The sequence below is a fragment of the Porites lutea genome, chromosome 3 (genome assembly GCF_958299795.1).
Source record: "Porites lutea chromosome 3, jaPorLute2.1, whole genome shotgun sequence".
NCBI classification, from domain to species: Eukaryota; Metazoa; Cnidaria; class Anthozoa; order Scleractinia; family Poritidae; genus Porites; species Porites lutea.
Window position 1 is genome coordinate 48,783,783 of NC_133203.1, and position 13,293 is coordinate 48,797,075.

At 39.9% G+C, this 13,293-nt stretch overlaps 1 pseudogene; it reads right to left on the reverse strand.

The window, feature by feature from the left end:
• LOC140929851 (helicase POLQ-like) overlaps nucleotides 1-13,293 on the reverse strand; it is an 85,624-nt pseudogene that overhangs the window by 44,205 nt on the left and 28,126 nt on the right.

A 13,293-nucleotide genomic window follows, 5' to 3' on the forward strand; every position in this document is an offset into this window, starting at 1 on the left:
GTACAAGAGATGTTAAAAGGATTTTAGACCACAAAAAAACTTAAGTAACCAATTTTGACAGAGAAACAAAAATGGGCCACAGCGTGCAAAGAAAGTCATGTCCGATAGCCCGGGGCTAGTGGATTTTGCTATCGAGCTAATGATTTTTGTTCTTAACTTGCCCGACGGGCAAGTGCTGTTTTTTGGGGAAATTCAAATTACAAAAGGATTGTAATCAATGCTGCAAATAAAAAAAGGTTTTGGGCCTAGTTAAAATGACTTGTAGGCTAGTACATGCTAGCTACAGCTTGCCCGAATGGCAGGTTGTAAAACTGACTTTCTTTGCACCTGGGACAACAGCATTGTTGATACATTTTTCCCAATATCCTTTACCAAGCAAAATTGCATTACTCATAAAAGAGATACAGTTGATGGATTTTTCCTATGGGGATGGGGAGTGGGGGAGGGTAGGGTTCCAATCTTCTGCACTCAGGGTGATGAAGGTGTGTTACATGTAATAGTTTCTCGCTTTCTTCAAAGTTACAAATTTGAACAATCTTGTTATGAGATGGTTGAAAGGCAAAGTGCATGCTAAACAAGTTTTATTTTCATGCTTTCAAATGAATGTTATTGTGAAAATTTCAGCTGAACAATAGTTAAGCACGGCTTATAAACAAAAATCCCTGCTCTAATGAGTCCTAGTTTTGTTTGAAGGGTGTGCACCCGCAGAGCCGACCCACTGGATATGCTACTAGTTGTTATCATTAACAACAGCCAGAATTATCTTATTTGTCCCTACAGCCAGCAGGCTGCAGATTCCTAACCTTCTACACAGAAGTTCTTTTGGCCACTCACAGGGGAGGTCATGCGCTACAAGCTATTATCTGCATAAGACACTAAGGGTCTCCACACCCTTTGTAGACAAAGTCTTTTGGCTTGTCAAGCAAGAAGATGGCAAATAAATAATCAAGTGGGGCTGAGGAGTTGAACTTTTAGGCACTGCCAAAAAAATTCAAATCAAGCTACTGGCCAGAGTGAGGGTTTAAAATCAAAGAAACCCTTTTAAATGTAGTGCCCTCAAATGTGGAGAGGATCTAAGCTTCCCAAAATCTGTAAAACAGGCTATGGGTTTCTGGCATACATTAATTTTTGTACAACACAATACAATAGCCACTTTGAAAAACCACTTTGTTTACTCACTTAAGATTGCACACTAAAGGTCAAAGAAAGCTTAAAACTAGTGATAGTTGTAGCATTGTAGCGTTCCCTCAAGTCCAGTTGAGCATAAACTTATTTGCTGAATGTTGTCATAAGGAGCCTCAGAGGAACTGGTTCAGGTTAGGTCACCGTGATATATTTCCATAAGGTTTCATGATTCATAATTATTACTGTGGGTAAATTATATGCTAGCCTTGTTAATTACCTCGTCTACAACTAGCAGACCTAACGTTGAAATTCGGCTTTCTCCAATAAGGCTGTTCACCAAAGCGTTTGCCTGGTAAAAGAAAAAAAGTACATTATATTTAAAGTAATGTTATCCATAGTATCCTCTGCAGGTGTTTTTAGAGTCATCACGCAATGCTCCACAGGAAGGAAGGTTGCGTGACAACAAATAAAATGACTGCAAAGGAGACTATATTTTCCATTGATAAATTTTTTAATGGGCTGATGGCAACCACAGACTTTGATGAACATGCTGTAAGAAAGCCCCTTAGAGAGGTACTTCTTAGGGCTTGGATTTGGACTGTCTTTTAACCCATTTGCCCCTCAACCGCCCGTAACTGCCCTTGCAGATCCAGCTCCCTTCTACCGCTTGTGACGTCATCAGTTTTAAATGCCAAGGACAACTTTACCCGCTGCCTTGGGCAGGGTGAAGAGATCTTTCAAACCATACTAGAATGAGCATGAGACAGTCAAGGAGACCGGAGAAAAACGAAAAAAAGAGACATGTCACATTGACCTAAAAATTTTCCAAGAAAATCTTGTTACACTACCCACTTACTTTCCTTTCATCTAATCCTAAGATCATAAAGCTCTCCCAAAAACTTCTCCCAACCAAAATGAAGCCTACTAAATGCCCAGCAAAAGAAAAAAAAAGGAGGCAATGAAAGCGAAAGAAAAGGGGAGAAAAGAAAGCAAAAAGAAAAAGTCAAGACTGCTGTCTCACTTTTAAACCCAAAAACTCGAAATTTTGATTTCTGCACATGTCCGAACTTCGCAAGCTGATATTTAGAATGTGGATCAGAAAGCCGTGAAATGTATGACCTGCCAATAGCTTTGTGGTAAGTTTTGGCTCTTTATAGCTAGGCAATGACTAGAAAACGGCTTGACTAGCTTCAAAACGCATTTTTCCGCAAAATTCCCATGGACAAATGAACCTGAGACCTGAACTACTGTTCTTAAGATACTAACCCAAAAAATTCAGACCTGTCCACAGGACTTACTTTATATACTAGGTAAAGGTTTCAAAACATACTAAAATGCCTTTCAAACTTCTAAAACCACAATTTATAGGCCGTATACTTCTGAATTTAAGTTCATATCTAAATATCAATAATTATCTTTTTATTTGAAGAACTTTGAAATATACTCTAACTTGAAGCAGGTGAAACAGAACTCATGAATTTTGAAATAAGTGTGTTGTACCATTCACGATAGCCAAATAAGGTCAGAAATGTCTTGCAGCAGCACCCAAACTAAAACATGAACCCTTAAACAGCTGCATCACTGTACTCAGTTATTTTAAGGCCATGGGTATTGGTCCTGCCCGGGAATCGAACCCGTGACTTCCCGCTCTGCTGTCCAGCGCTCTACCGACTGAGCTAATCCTGCCGAGAAGTGACGGAAATAACTGTGTCGTCCCCAGGCTCCACTCTCCTGCAGTAGACAAAGAAAGTAGGGTGTCATGGGAAGATGAAAAACAATGCATGCAATGATACCTATGATACCATGCACGACAGGTAAAAGCAAGGAGTGGGGCCTGGGAGAGAGGCAGGTCCAAGGAAAAAAGAGAGTGTCTGGAGGCGAAGCGGCAAAGAGAAGGTCCAGAGTCCTACTCTGCCTGTAAATGAAATTACGTGCATCGCTTAATTTTTGGGAGTATATTTTTTCTTGAACACTTAAAATTTCTGCGTCGAAATTTCTCTCCCTGAAAAAAACTATTTCAGCTGTTTGGTAAAGATTCACAGGAGAGTCGACGGCTTAAATAAACTTGCCTCTTTGGCATGTCTAATGATTTTTCGTTTTCTTTGATTTCAGAGAAATCACACATGAAACATTACAAGAAGACCTCAACACGACTGTAAGTAATCGCAAGCGAAAAACATTACTGGAAAAAGTTCAATAGTTGACCATCTTTTTATCGAGCGTTAAGTTCTTGCTACTCTGTCTCTCAAATCTCAGCTCTCCGTTAAAAATTCTCTTTTTTCAGCTCAATTCGTATAACAGCTACCCACTCAGCAACGTCCGTATTTTTCTGTGATGCCAAAGTATTGTAAAACTCTGTTCGGTATCAGTTTGTGTACATACTACATAGCTAAAATACTGCCTTGAACAGCGGAAAAGCCCACTGCTTTAACATACAGCAAAGCAGCTCAGTTTCATTTAAACAGGTACACTTCAGGATTTCATTCACAGACTCAAAAGTTAGAACCTCGTTGAACAGCATAATAAACAGCACCCCAGAACCCAGAAAACTAGTGTTCAATAGTTTTCCTTTGAAGTTTTGTATTGTTGTGTATATTGTACAAATTAAAACCAAACAGTAAACTACGTATTGTTTGAATGTTCATTTGTTTTTTCTTTGGAGCATAAGTACATGGCCTCACGCGGTCTGTTAATTAACATAACTTGTAAATTCACAAAGCATAATCTATCAATCTTAGTTCTCTGTCTTTTTCAAAGGAGACCTCCCTGAAGCGGACACTCAAGAGTTAGTCGCTGTTGTTTTTCACAGCCATTTTCTTTGACCCTCTTTTAGAAAGACACCTATTCTTGTGGCCTGTGTTCCTTCAGGTGTTCCTAGCGGAGTGCACTCTACGAAATTTCAGCTCCAAATTGAGAACCTTGTTCTATAGTTCGAAGCTGGAAGAATATATAAATAGAAGAGAAAACTTTTCAATTAACACGCGAGACCTCGGTTGTTCAACGGTTCGGATGGCGCTACCCACCACTATCCAATGGAAAAGTGAAGTCGAGCTTAGCTCCACTAACGGCCACTTTTCTGGCGGACAGTCCCTACATTGACTCTTGCTTAAACCTCTCTACAATGGCCACCTCTCACAATGGCCAATGTGACTGTTGTAGAGAGGTTCAGCTGTATTACGAAAACCCTAATTTATCCTCCAGTCAGATAGCGCTATCCACCTTTATTTTTAGAAAACTTCGGCAGTCCACTCCAGTGAGCAAACACAATTACAAGATAGAAGTGCAGGCTTGGGAGAATAATTTTACTAATCAACGGTATTTTGTCATCCCAAGCCTGTAGTGCGTCGCTGTCTTTAGAGAGGTTAAGCTTCACGTTACGTCAAGCGGCAAACGCGAATTTGTACCACGTGATCAAGTTTCTCATTTACTTGTCGTTTACTGTTCATTATTTCTACACAAAAGTCAGTAGTTTCACGCAATTTTTTATTCGTAAAAATTGTTTTGAACAGTTTTTACTGGTCATTTTCTATTTTGAGATTCTCAACTTGAAGCTGACGTTTACCGTTTGCCGTATACGTGAAGCTTAAACTCTCTTTTGTTCACAGGATTGCGGGAACGGCCTACTGGTAATATCTTTTTGAAGTACTGTTAGCTTTGTGCGTACACATGTCGATCTGTCAGAGCCGAGCTCCGAAAGATGTGAGCCGAATCGCAAATATTGACACCCTATATTTTGCTTTGATTCAATCTTTTGTAAATGAATGTTAAACAGGACACGTTCCTGCACAAATCTCCTTGATATGATGAAGTTGATTTTGTGTAAAACTCGGTGCAAAACTAAGTCAAAAATCGATTTTTTTCCTTCTTCCTTTTCTTTGGTATTATTCCTAAAAAACCCTACAGTTATCCAGTCTCAATTTCCGCTTTCATTTTTAAACAGAAACCCCGTACGAGTTTTTGCTCTCTCTCAATTTGGTTTTTTCGCTTTCTTTTCATTTGCAACCCGTAAAATAGCGGTGGCCATAACAACGGATCCTATCTGACGGAACTTGCTTTTCAGATTTGTAGCAAGCATCCCGTCCCGCGGGTGTTGCTGTCTTACTGAACCGAACTTTGGGGTAATTAGCTGGGGTTTAGCGGGACTGTCAGCTAATACAGGAAGTTGTAGCCGGTCCCTCTTCTTTTCCTCTTCCTCACTGCCCTGTTGTGAAATTTGCGTTTTTTCGTGTTTTAACTTGTTTTCATACGGTTGTCCTGTAAAGGAGATTTTGTTTGGACTTGCGCCACGAGTATCATGATCTTTATGTTGACTTTTAAGAGTAAGTCCTTGCACGAAATTTGCTTTTTGACCGTTTGCGCTCAGTGTAGGCTTGGATCCTTTACGACTTTGAAGTGAAGTGTCTTCTCTTCCCCGTGGCTTTAGAGATTGCTTACACTCTGCTACAGCGCGCACGCCTTCCAGGAATGAAGGAATAGTATGTCTCCTTAATGAGCTTATCGGTCTTGGATTAGCTTCTTTTCCCTGTCCGTCAATTAAGCAAGGTAGACTCGAGCGCTTGTGTGTTGATTTAGGAATTGTGTTAAACCTATCAAGGCTCTCCAACAAACTTGTTCTAGCGAAGGAAATCCGTCGTAGTTCTCTGTCAATATAAAGCTTTTCTCTCGAGAAAGACTCCAATTTCTGTTTCAGAAATTTATCCTCTATGCTGTTTTGCGTTTGTACCCTCTTATGTTTTTCCGCCAAAATCCGATGCGGATATCTCGACATTTTTTCCTTTTAGAACGGTGCTGTTATTATTGCTCGTCCAACTGAGAAATCCTGCCCCAAACTCAAGATTTTGGACGATTAGACTAATTTGTCGGCATAAGCTTATCACACAAATTATAGAAGTGCACTCTACGACTATTGTCTTCATTGCGCTCAGATATAAACAGGTGCCCGGTTTTAATTAATTAAAGTAATTAGTTGCTAAAGCTTATTATACACATAAAGCATTCTTTACAATTCTGATGGGAATTTACTCTTTATTTCTGCAATACTAGACACAGTTTAGGCTCAACTAGTAATTAAATTCTTGCTCAGTTAGTTATTTAATCATATCTCTTCTATAGGTTTCTGAATCTCAGATAGAGATTACTTACAAAATTTCTGGTCCAAACATGTCAATTCGGAAAAACAAAAAGAAGCTTGCTAGCTTGTTCGTTTACTTAACAACGACAAATCTTTCATCTGTTTTTACATATAGCATAAATTCATTAACTTCATTCAAACAAAAGAAGCACTTTGTAGTTACAGAAATATGATTATAAGAGGCAAATCAAATAAATTATACAAAGTGTGAACGAAAACCAAAATAATTTCTCTCAGAAGACCCCAGATCATTATACGTTCCTGGGAAACTGCCCACCTACCCCTCCCCTAAGCCAACATTAGCACTTACTTCTCACTTACGGCAAAGGGGTAGGTGGGCAGTTCCCTAGAAACCATCTGTTTTTACTTGGTGGGCGGGGGAGCGGGGGAATGGAGGTTTCGCCACATCTAGGGGAATGCGGATCCCGGAACCCGCGAAATTTTTCCTTTTAGAATCCTGAATCTTGCAAATTTTTGCTGTGAAATTTGGAATCCTTGACTTTGGAATTTGGAATACGGCTCAAGAAATCCAGGGGTCCAACTAACGATTGGAATTCGGAATCCCAGTTCCACTGACAAAACATCCAGAATCCAATACCTGGACTAGAATCCACGGGGTGGGATCCAAAATCCAGAATCCAGAATCCAGGACTGTCTCAGCCATTTCCTGACATGGGGCGAGAGATTAAATAGATGTTTTGCAAAGGTAACATAACTATCACCTCTCCCCTTGACTCTAAATCCCAGTCCAAGTTGTGGAACTGCAGTATGGTATTTACAACTGTACAACTTTTGACAAACCCTGTTTGGCCTGTTTTAAATAATTCTTTATGGATTGTTAATTTTCTCATTATCAATGTGATATTATTTTTTTCAAAATCTGGTTCGTAAATATCGTTTTATGCCTTTAACACAGATTGAGCTTAGGTTTTGTTGTTCTCGATATGTACTCTTCAATAAAACTTTCTTCTCATTCAGAGAAGCAGTTAACTGGTGTTTTTCATTTTCAATCTTAACTCCATGTCACCACGAGTTAATTCTCAAACTATCGAGATTCAAGACAGCGAATTTATTAGCCTGGATTTGAATTATTATAGTATTTCTTTTTTCACAGTTTGCAAGACGAAGCCTTTATTTAATAAGTTTACTGAACTATCATGCAGTGTTTGTGGTTTATTCAGGCCATCCCCATAAAATGTTTCATTTCCCATCGCCCTCCCTCTCGTGAAGGTGGGTGGGTCGGTCGGGCAAAAACAAAAAAGAATGAACACATGATTGCATATTAAATCTCACGTTTAGTCTGCAAGATATAATCAGATGGTAAAAGATGTATATTAACAGGACTATCAAATGTCTAAAAAGGCTACAAAAACGAAGTATCGATGATAATTTAAGACAATTGGTGTTAATAAGACAAGGTCGTGTGCTTGTAAATTAAAGTACTTGCTTCTTTACAAGTGATTCTGGAATTTTTTTTTTTTTTACTTTTCCAAAAAAATGGGTCGGTCGGGCGATGGGAAACGAAACATTTTATGGGGATGGCCTAATGGGCGATCAATGCTACTAGGCCTGGGATACTCGCCTTGTTTTAGAGTGTGTACGTGGAGTTATGAGGCACACGGCACACTGACTTTCCTTGCACGCGATTTTCCGCGCATTTTTCCGGCCTTAATATTTTCCCCACACCTGAAGAATGGGCAGCCAGCCATATTCACGAACGTTTCAACTCCTGGACTGATGACGAGCATTAGGCCTACCTTCAATCCAACAAGAGTAAGCAGCAACACTCGTAACCCTTTGCCATTTTCATGTAGCAAGTTGCTGCGGCAGCCCTCCAAAGGGCCTGAGAACAGGTGAGTAATCTATAACAAATATAAGAATGTGAAAACTTGGTTGGAACCTAATCAGTATCGGCAGTTATAGTCATCAAGTAAATGACAATTAATCATCGTGTGGGGATTATTACTTCTTCTTTTTATAAATAAGACCTCCTCTACGAGGCCTGGGATATGTGCAACCCCTTGCATTGATCATGACCTAATAAGAATAAGCTAACCGTTGAAAATAGCTAGGTTCATATACAGTACGTTCTATTTACCGTCGTTATAGCGTGCCACTAACAGTAGGCTCAATTACCAGTCACGGGAAATCCAGAAATCGCTACTACATTCAAGGAAAAAAGTGAAACAAATACAGAGTAACAGTGTTGATGAATCCTGAAAAAATTCCCTTGGCTTCTCCAAACCAATTTCTTTGCATTTTTTCTTCACTCTGTCGTACGCGAGCCTTCTGTTAAAAAGTAAAAAAATGGTAGCTCAAACAAGAGAGGCTGCACAGTAACAACGGAGGCATCCAAAAAACTCTGGAGTTTCAAAAAGGTCGTTTTGGTAGGGTCATCGGCCGTTTTCGCGACTTGTCAGCAAGTCTATACTCAGTTTTTAATTTCCAGTTGTGATGACTGAAACTTAATGGGCGCTTTTCTATGCATTTTTCATACCCCGTTAGATTATTGTATCTGTCACTTTAGAACTTCCTTAATCTTGACCTGAAAAAGAGTACATTATCCCGCTAAAAAAGCCTCAAAGTTTCATTGCATGCACCTTGTAGCGTATAATCATGTAAACACGGCGGATAAGCGTACAATGGCGTTCATAAATTTTATTTCATTACCACTGAATTCGTAATTTTCAGTCACCTAAATCTCATGTTTTGTGACCTGTGTTTAATACTCTGATTGTAATGTCACATGTGGCGGAAATGCTGGTCAAGCTCAGCTTACATTCACTGTGGGTCACGATAACAGCAAGTTGAAAGACAAGCAACTGCATACTGGGTAAGCGATGCAGCACTTGTGTTAAGCCCGTGGTGCTCCTAGGCTCGATTACCAGCCGCTGTTCGGGAAAATGAGCACACTCATCCCCCGAAAGAGCGGCTGGACGCGTGCGATTTCCTTTGTTGGTTTAAGCCAATCATGTTACCGCCTGCAGATTTTCGTCTGGCAAAGATTGTCGCAGAAATTATCACATCAAAACAGAAAGTCCTTCCTTCCCTGCTTCCTTGATCCATCGCATGGCGAGGCGATTTCGACGGCGCGGAGACATGGGCAAAATTCTAGAGTCCGAAGGAACACAACGTTTTGTGCGATTGTTTGTTGTGAATGATTGTGGTTGGAGAGATTTTGCATCTTCAAGGATCTTTTCAAGGCGCTTTAGGTCTCGATAACTGCGTTCGTTACAGATGTAACCGTCCATGTTTATATTTGACTGAGGAACATTCAATACGCTGGAAATTTTGTCTGGTAAATCAGAAACTTTTTCATTTAATTTGCTCCGCTTCCAAGAATCAGTCAGTTCGGACCCACCGAAGACGTACCAATATTCGAAGATCAAAGAAAATTAACTACATGTCGCCCTGTACAGAAATGTAGCGAAGAATCTTTTTCAAAATGTAAGGAAATGTACCGAAAAAACTATTTCGAAAGTCATTTGGGTGGGTAAGGGAACGTTTGATGTAATTTTGAGCCAAATAAATAAGAAAATTGGAGACCGGTTTCACTTCCAGTGATATCGGAGACGCGTAAATTATCAATTTTCCAATTACGTCACAGACAAGGTCAACGGGTCACGCGTCCAGCCGTCTCTCTTCGGGGAAGATCAAAGACCGGACCCGGGAGACGGTGGAAATCGAGCCTATGGTACTCCCAAATGTTAACCTTTTCTAATTCACTCCTAGACATGAGTGGCCAAAGTCAAATTTTCCAAATTAACAATAAACAAACAGGTGTGCTTACCACTGAAACCCTTAGTAAGTTCATGGATGCAAATATCGGGGCAAATCGACTGAACAGCAGCCAACAGTCTACACAATCTCCCCCTCCCCCCCACCCCCCCTTCCGTGCGTTTGAACTGCATTTTTGTCTCTATCGTGTTTACTGTATAAAATTAACCGACACTTCTATTAAACTGAAGCGGAAGTTTTAGTATTCAAGGCCAGCTATTAAGTTCTTAGTTTCCAAGATCACGGAAACTGGCGCATGCTGATGAAGACTAAACAACATGAAATGGAGAATATATCAGTAGCGGAGTTATTATTATTATTATTATTATTATTATTATTATTATTATTATTATTATTATTATTATTATTATTATCATTTTTTATTTATTTATTTATTTTTGGCGTGTGGGAGTTTCGGTTTTGGCGCGTGAAGCGTCAGCGTCAAATGCGCGAGAAAATTTCAAAGCGTCTCCTCTCCATTCTCCGCACAGCTTTGCAGCACTCCGGACAAAACATTGCTCGCGGTAACGATCCCGCCGGCTACCAGGCCACCATTGGATGTCATACTCGGGTTAATTTGGAGGAATTTTAAAAAAAAACGGGTTAAAACCTGCGGCGCATAAAACGTCGTCTACCGGTCACATAGGAATAAGACGACGGCGACGGCGGCAACGAGAAGGGCAAAAGAGCAATAGATTAGCAAAACAACAACCTTGCACGTGCATCACGCTTTTTTGTACATTTCTTTACCGTCACTGCACTATTGTTTTGAGTAATATTTTTCTTTGATTATGCGTTCGAACACTCCCAAAAATAGTGTGAAAGCTGAAAGAAACCCATACTCCGCGGTAGTGATATCACGTGGACTGAAATAGGAACACAAACAAACTAGAGTCATGGTGGTCGATAAACATGTAGTACAAACCAAAAACGTGATAACATCAGGAAATGTTATTATATTATCATACTTCTAATAGTACAAGAACTAATCCCTCAAAAGATCACCTTACAAGGGGCCGATAAATTAAGGGTTGCCTAGCATTAATTTTATGCCGGGAGGGGGGAGGGAATTAACTATGGTACGTTTTGGGGACTGTGTCGCGCAGGTCTCCTAATTTGGACCCTGTACAAGGATATCTTGTTGTAGAGATATTTTCAATACTCCCTCAAGAGCAGTGCCAGAGCGCACTTATCTGACGCTTGTTGTGTGTGTTTAAATAAACCGTGTTAAGGATAAGAAAAGCCGGGCCACCAAGCAAACTCGTATGGCAGAGACCGGACATTCACGAAAAGTTATTTTTGGAGAGAGCCAGCCCCCTGACTTGAGGACATAAAATTCTACGGAATTCCTTTTTTCACGATTTTGGCGGTAGTTTAACAATGATAACTATTTCCTTTTTCTTAAGCTTTTCCTTCCCCCACCAAACTATAAAAAAAGGGCCGCATGGGTTGATAGGAGGATCACGTGCAGATACACGTGCAAACGATCACATGCAGATACCAGTTGCATATTTACAAGTTCCCAGTGCAGAACACGCGCGTTTCGCAAGAAAATGCACTCCATCATGGACGTCTGTCTCTTGATAATTGTGTGCACTGTTGCAGTCTGTGCTCTTCAAATTCTCTTTCTGTATGTGACAGAAAGATTGAGTAGAAACTTAACCATCTCGAAGTTAAATGGAAACCGTCAAGATGGCGATGAACAATCTGAAAGGGAACGAATACCCAGAGGAAGAAGGCAGCCCGTTGAACAAGAAGAATTACATGTTTTTGGTATGCTAGTTTTTTTAGAGTATTTCCAGTTAACACCGTGTCTGTATTGCTATTTAAAACTTTACTTGTATGCTAATCAGCTACGGGTCTATACACCTATAACCACTTGGTGAATGTTGGTTCGGTTTGTTTTGTCGTTTTTCTTGTTTGGTTTGGTCTTTTTTGTTTTGTTTGGAACTGGTGAAAGATTTCGTTTTAAAAGACCAAGCGCCATTTTAAATTTCTTCCACATAAGCAAACTTCAAAAGTGCCGTGGTTTAGTATAAGTCAGAAAGCACGTAGCAAAATGTCATTTTCTGTTTCAGCTCCTAGGAAATAATTTTGACATAATTTGCTAACTCTAAAAGGATGGATCCCTTTCCCAAAGTCCTCTGCAACAAAAATGTGGGTGCGAACAATCTCGGACCCGTTTGGACAGCCGCAGATAACTCAGAATTTCGCCATGCATCTTTAGGCCAAACAATGTTGAGTGTCCTTGCGTTCGTTTGGACGTAAGATTATTTCTGAAACTTATCTCATTGTAATTGTCTTGTTTTTGCATGGAACAAAAGGAAAGAAGCACCAGGAATGAAGAAGGAGCCTTTTAGTTTTAGAGGAAAGCTTTTGGAGGATCAGCAGAGCAATTGGCAACAATATCTAGAGATATTTTTATCCAGTTGGTTAATTTTACAAGAGTCTCATACAAAAAAATGTGAGCGTTTGCAGTGACAGTGGAATAAAAAGCCAGTGGAACGTGTATAAAGTGATTTTGCAATCACCTAATGGAAATGGAAAGCTTCTTGCAGAGGAACGTTGTTTATAATTTTTTTTAGTACAACCTCTTTTTGAGAGGGCAAGCAAAACGTTTACTGATATTTCCGTCATATAAACTTCGTCAATGAAATTAATGCGCGATGTGTCGGGGATAAATTAGAGTCATTAGAAGTAGTTTTTTCGCCGAAAAACCAATTTGAAAAATACCATTGGGCTCTTTAACGTGTAGGTTTGGGTCTTACATCATACAAGCCGCTAATTGCAAGTTTAATCTCTTTAATTTGTTCTCAGCACAAGCTGTGCAACAGCTTCTCAACAATTTGCGTCTTCAGCACATCGTACCAACGGAGAAGCGCTGTTAGCTAAAATATTAAGTCATGATATGCATGTACAGTGTGTTATTGACCAAGCTTGAGGTCATGACATACATGTATGTGTTATTGACCAAGCATGAGGTCAAGATAACTAAAAATTGGACGAGTTCTACATATTAAGGAAAACAAAACGTAGAAGCAAAAGGCCTTTATGCTCCTGACCTTGCACATGAAAAATTATTACGGTACTTTCCATTAACAACGCAAGTTGAAAACCTCAGTTCAAACCCTTAACTGGGTTGACTGGGTGGAAAACGGTAGCAAACTGGTTTGCCCCTGGCCAGTTAGAATTCTTACTGGTTATGCCTGTTTTATATATTTGTTTCTGATACTTCTTTCTTACGACCAGGATCCAAACTA